Consider the following 6,380-nt stretch of genomic DNA (forward strand, 5'->3'; position numbering starts at 1 on the left):
AAGAAGTGCAACTTTTAAAGGGTGTATATATATATCCTGCCTCTGCATATTTTGAATTCTGAGACTGACCTGTATTCAAGTCGTAATGGATCAAAATGGGGTTCTCATTGAATTTTCTGTATCACTCAGAAAAAAAAAGATGGTAGAAGAGCTCTGAATCCCACTGTTTCTCAGACTTTGTGATGTGAACATCAAAAATAGTGCCATTTCCCCCTTTCTTTTCATATATTTAACAGCTTATAATAGCAATTTATCACCTTTCTTCACCATCTTTAAACCTACTACTAATAAGGACATATGGCCCAACATAATTACAAACAAACAAGTTTGACAAATGCTAAAAAAAATACATTTCATGATAAATTTTCCTCAGTACTTAGAGTCTGGTTTACAGCTCGCAGCTTTGCAAGGCTCTCAATTTGAGTACAAATCAGTGGGTTTCTATCCTACATTATCCCTGTGTTACACAGTGGATCATGTCTGGTGAAGTGCTTATCACCAGGTAAGAGCAGCTTCCTCACATTTCAAGATTGCTCTTTCTCCCTCAGGTGCTAAGTGGGTTTTCTTCCCATTTAGCTACCTCACTTTTCCTCCCCCTGCAAAGCTCTGCTCTGGGCTCAGGACTCAACCTGCTGCAACACCTATCCACCAGCATTCACCAGTTCCTTTTTACCCCTCCCCCATTCCCTAACCCAGCATTCCTCTGTGTGGTTTTGGCCTTTAACAGGATGCTGATGTGGTATGAACCCCAGTCACTAATGGGAGAAGCATAAAACAGGGAGAAGCAAAGCCTTGTCAAATATGAAGGCACTGAATAGGTATTTAATATGATTTTTACACTTCTCACAGACCTTTATAGTACCAATACACCTTTGCCAATCCCATGTCCATCCTGCCAAGTCTTTGTTCCCTGCAGGGACTTGTAGTGCCTTCGCTGGCCTCTTCTGCCTTGCCCAGATGTAATTTGATGGGAAGACCAAGGAGAACACAGGTGCTGCTGATGCTTTTTCTTGGTCTTAAAATCAAGAGTCAAACACGGTTAGAAGGGAAAAGGGATTTTACCTTTGCATTTATTTTAAGGATCATTAGGTGCACTACGTCCAGGTTGAATGCATCGAAATGCACACCGCAATGCACACTGCAATGCCCACTCTACAAAAATCTGGTATAACATTATAGGTTTTACTAATTAGCATATCTATCAAAGATTCTCTAATGAGAGGCTCGAATGAGCCCTCTTCTCTAAGGAACCTTCCCCTGGATGGTTCTATCTTAGTTTATAAAATGTGTTCTGGAGAGGACCTTGGTGTCTGGGGCACACTGATCTTTAACTACCAAGCTTGTAAAATGTTTAGTCTCTTAGCTTGACAAACAAGTCTAAGAATGTTGGCAAAAAAACCACTAAGAATACAGAAGTTATAAAAAGGTATAAAAGGGGTATAAAGAAAAGGCAAAAAATCATCATGGCATCACTGGCACTCCCCTGTCCATCATGGCATGAGGTCTGTACAGCACAGCAGGTGCAGGACGGGAGGCACAGCACAAGCTCACGCAGGGATGGGGGGCCCAGAGCTGAGTGCCATGGCACAGCTGGCAGGGATGAGGGACTCCCATCACTTTCATTACTTTCCAATTAAAAGTCCTGCTGAAAACTGGCCCAGCAAGTTCCATATCCCCTGTTGCCTTGTCTCAGTGGTAAGGGAGGCTGTGGATCAGCCACACTGCAGCACAGCATGAGCTGCAGAGCTCATATCTGACAAAATTAAGTATGTGGTGGTCTCAGAGTGTGGTGATGGGGATTCCACAGTCTCTGCACCACAGAAGGGCTGGGGGTATCTCCCAAGCGTGAGATAAGCAGAAAGGAAGAGGGCCCCCTGAGTGGCTCAGCCCCAAAAGCTGCTGCCAGGCTTCCTGGGGAGGCAGGCACTTCTGCTCAGGGTAGGAGGTTTGGGGTGAGTTGCAGCTACACCCCCCTGCTAAAATATTGTTGATGACACAAGTATACAAAGTGACAAAGATTTTGCCATAGCCACATTTCAGCAGTATTTCCTGAGTGAGGATCTGTTCTGACATCTCTTCTCTGATCTGAGGTCTTCCATGCAGATCTAAGAACACCAAACAGGATGGAGAGAGCAGACTGTTCCAGAATTTAATGAAATCTGATAATAATAACGTTAGCATTAGATCATTCTGCCAAACCCAGCTGCAGTGTTCTTCAAGGATGTCACCCTCTGGACCCAGGAAAACTGTATGAATCTGGCTGCAATACTTCAGCAGCTTTCATTTTGCTCTTGAGGAAAATACATTAGTTCTTGCTTTTTCCAGAAGAACTGAAACTGTATCTTGATTTAACTCCTCAAGGAAGAAATGTTCTCAGTCATAATTAGGTTATCCTACTAAGAGTGTAAAATACGTTGCTGTCTACTACTGATGCATTGCCTTCCATAGAGAAAAGAGAGTAGAGTTTATAGGTGGGAAATGTATGTTCCAGTAGTAATTGCAAACTAAAATGCTGGGATGGGTAATGACCTCTCGCACATTTGTTTTGGTTGCTTTCAAAAGCTCTTATTTCAAAGACGAAGAATATTGGGGGGTTTCTGGTGCACATTGCAAGTGTGGACCTGACATTCCTCTGGCACATGTCCTGTAAAGCTGGGCATTTGGAAATGCCTGCTGGGACCTTCAGATGTCATGGTTGGGCTGTTTCTTCTGAAAATCAGACACTGTTAACCCTAACCCTGCAACCCTTTTTGCTGTGTTGGAGCGACTGTAAGAGCCATAGGAAGTATCATGCTTTAAAATACAAAAAGAGTAACTGCTTTTTGCCTTGTGTCTGTAGCAGTAGTGACCAAAATCTAGGTTGGCTGATTTTCTTCCCCAGCTTTCCTAAGCTTCAGCCACCTCACTGCCTCCCAGCCCCAGCAAGCCTCAGACTTTGAGGCAGAGGCATGTCAAGATCCCTTGAAGCAGTGGGTAGATCTGGGGTAATGATGATGACTTTGAAGAGCTTGCATCACCCCAGCTGCCATCGGGGGCCCTAGAGATATTCTAGCAATGCACAGAGAGCACTGTGAATAAATGCCGCTCTGCTCCAGTTGTTGCTTTTTCACAAAGCATCCCTGTGAGCTTCATGAGACATGAAATGCCTTTTGGCATTGAAATGGCTAGGAGATAAATATTGACATTGTAGGGGGGGGAGAAAAGGATTGTTCATTATTCAGTATATTTTACCTCAGGAATGATGGTTGAGTTTTAAAGACAGCCTGTCACCCCAGTGAAGGCAGGAGTGACACAGAGCCAGTCGTGCTGAGCAATCTGTGTGCAATGTCTGGGCTGAATCTCCCGGGTGCGGCTGTCAGTGCAAACACCCAGGGACAGCAGACATGCAAGGGGAAGCCACAGCAGCTTTCCATTGATCCACAGCTCAGACAGGCAGGGTAATGGGGTCCCATGATGGAGCTGCCATTGATCACTGAGCCAGCAGAGGACTGCCCAGGAACCAGAGCAGAAAAGATATTTATTGAGTAGAAAGAAATGGGGCTTCAAATTGCAGTAACTGGGTAACAGGTAAAAATGTTTTGCTGCCCCAGAGCTGTGACAAGGGGAACAGGACTGGCAAAAAGAAATACTAAATACTCGAACCAAAGCTCAAATGAACATGGTACCTTGCAGTGGATGGAGCATGGGGGACACTTTGTACTTGTTTGTGACAAGGAAATAAAGTTCATTTTACAGGAGATGGAGAAACACTTGGAGGAAATAAAAGGAAGCACCCAGGATTGCTGCGTGAAGAGGGTGGGGATGATTTGGCCACGAATCCTTGACGGCCATGACTTGAAGTCTCTCTTGACAAGCAGAATAGGGACAGAGCCACTATGGAACATTAGATAAGACCTAAAAAGTAAATGAAAATTAGAAATTGCAAGAACATGGCCTGCTTCATCCCTGTTCGAATACCAGCATTATTCCTGAACAGCCAAGAGTTTACTAGGGCACTTTAAAGTCATGTAAATCGGTCAGCTTGTTGGCAGAATCTGCTTATCCCCAAAACACGAGAAATTACTTCCTGACGGCCAGATGAGAAGCAGGCAGCAGTGAGACATATCAGCAAGGGTGTAGAACAAGGCAGAAGACTCCAGAAAGGGCATTTTGCATTTGCAAGTGTTTTGCTGTGTGATGCCCAGGTCCAAGCAGTGCCACAGAAGCTGCTTCTTGTAATGGCAGTGGTGCTGCATGGCCAAAGACTCCCCCAAACACTGGCCTGCCTGTGCATTTATTCCCAGCCTTCCATCCGGAAGCACACAGCAGATTCTGGAAAAAACAATCCTCCTCATCCAGTGCTTCACCTCAGGGTGAGTCAGTGCTACAGCCCCCCATGCCCATTCCGGGCCTGGTTGTCTGCTTCTCTGTGGCAGTAGCAAGATGAATTCCCCTCTGATACTATCGGCTTTTGGAGTGTTCCCAGCCCAGAAAGGAACTGTCCCACAAGGCCTGGGGTTCCTCCACTGCACACCAAAGGGACGATGGTGCTCAGGTGCTGACTACCATTACTGCAAAAGGAGTTTTGCCATTGTAAATCTCTACAGAGGGATTTGAAACACATGCTAATGGGCAAAAGCCTCATTAGCAGATTGGAGTTAGCATTTATTACAGAGAGAAGATAATTTTTTTACTTTTAGTTAAAGATGACTTAGAACTGTTAAATGTTTGAAATGTTACTTTTGCTCAAGCTATCACTTCCATCGCCAGAAACAATATTCTTGCCTTTAATGATTAAATAAAATATTGGCCAAAGACCTGAGAAGACCTTTCTTGACAGCCAGCTGGGAGATGGTATGAAGCCAGAAACAATTTTCACAGATTTTTTTCTTTTTTTTCCCCCTGAAATAATTTGAAAATATTTTCTTCTCATGAACATACCTGGCTGACTCTTGTCTGTAGGTGTAATGGCTGTGCCTCCCACCACCAGAGCCCCCATGGCAGCTCATCGTGTGTCCAAAACCCCTGGTGTTGCCAGCCAAAGCTGAGCAGGTGGGACCTGAGCTGCCTGCCTGGATATTTTGCCAGACGGTCAAAAACAGGGGCATCCTGTCTTATAAAAATCATGGTTCCCCTCTTTTTGCCCTGTCCCCACTGTGAGCCCGAGCATCCCCACTCTCCCCACCCTCTGCCATTCCCAGCCTGACACTGGCCTTTGGTGAAAGGGCAAAAAAAAAGGTAAGCACCATTTCTCACGTATGACAGAAGGCAATGCTGCAGGGATTCGCTGCTTCCCTCCTGACATCCTCGCCTGCCTGTCCACCTGTCTCAGCTCTCCCTTTTCCCACTGTTTCCATGCAGCCGGCCGCAGCGGCAGAGACGGGAAGCCCACGGTGAGGTGCAGAAGCAAGGCAGGTAAGCAGAACCCGTAGGAGGCTGCTGCTGGCCCAGGCCTGTCAGCCACACACCCGCGGCTGGGCTGGGCAGGGGAAGGGGGCACCACTTGGACAAGCCAACAGTCTTTAGGCATTGGTCATGCCATTAGTGGGATCCAGCAGGCCCCAGGGGAAGCCCCGCTGGCTGACACCCTCATGGGGCTGAGGTGTGATGCCATGGCCATTTGCCATACCCCCTCAGGCTTCATGTGGCACTGAAGTGCGGTTTGTGTTGCCTGTGATGTGTGAGTGAGTGCCCCCCTTCCAAGAATCCCTTCTGCAGAGCTGAGCCTGCTCCATGGGCTCTCCATCATGCCACTTGTCCTTCCCACTGCCACTGGCAGGGAGAAAGCACCTTTCTGAGCACAGTCAAACCAGCTCACAAATGTTTGCTTTGCCAGTGGCCTGCTAATATTGCTCCTCTGTCTTGGACAGGCATAAACCTTCCCTAATGTGCACTCACAGGTCTTTCAGAGGCTGAATTAAACCTAAAGCAGAAGCAGGGCCCACCTTTTAAAATGCCTGAGGGATAATTCATGACCAGAACCCGCTGATGGAATTCACCTCTTCTAGCAATTCTTGAACTCAGACTAAGCATCTTTCTAAGATACTTTGTAGTCCAGATAAAGCTGCCCACAAGTCTGTGAGAAGTACAGCATAGCTAAGCAGTCTCATTTAGGAGAAACTTTATCTCAGGAACTTACTCCTCATCAAGTTTCTTTGCCAACCTGTTTTCCTTTAATCTATTTCATACTTGTCTTGTGTATATTCAGATGAGTGCCTCTCTGAGTATGCCATCTTTTCTAAAGTTGAGAACCAGCAAAACATTTCCTCCTTTTTTGGTGCCCTCCTGCCACTTAAGTGGCTGGTGTGCAGCTGCCTCTGAGGGCAGCAAAGGCTTCCCTTACACAAGGGAGCAACCAAGGAGCTGCTGCCACCACCATCCCAGCTGAGGCACTGGGGCAC

Source organism: Aphelocoma coerulescens, chromosome 3 (assembly GCF_041296385.1).
Source record: "Aphelocoma coerulescens isolate FSJ_1873_10779 chromosome 3, UR_Acoe_1.0, whole genome shotgun sequence".
NCBI classification, from domain to species: Eukaryota; Metazoa; Chordata; class Aves; order Passeriformes; family Corvidae; genus Aphelocoma; species Aphelocoma coerulescens.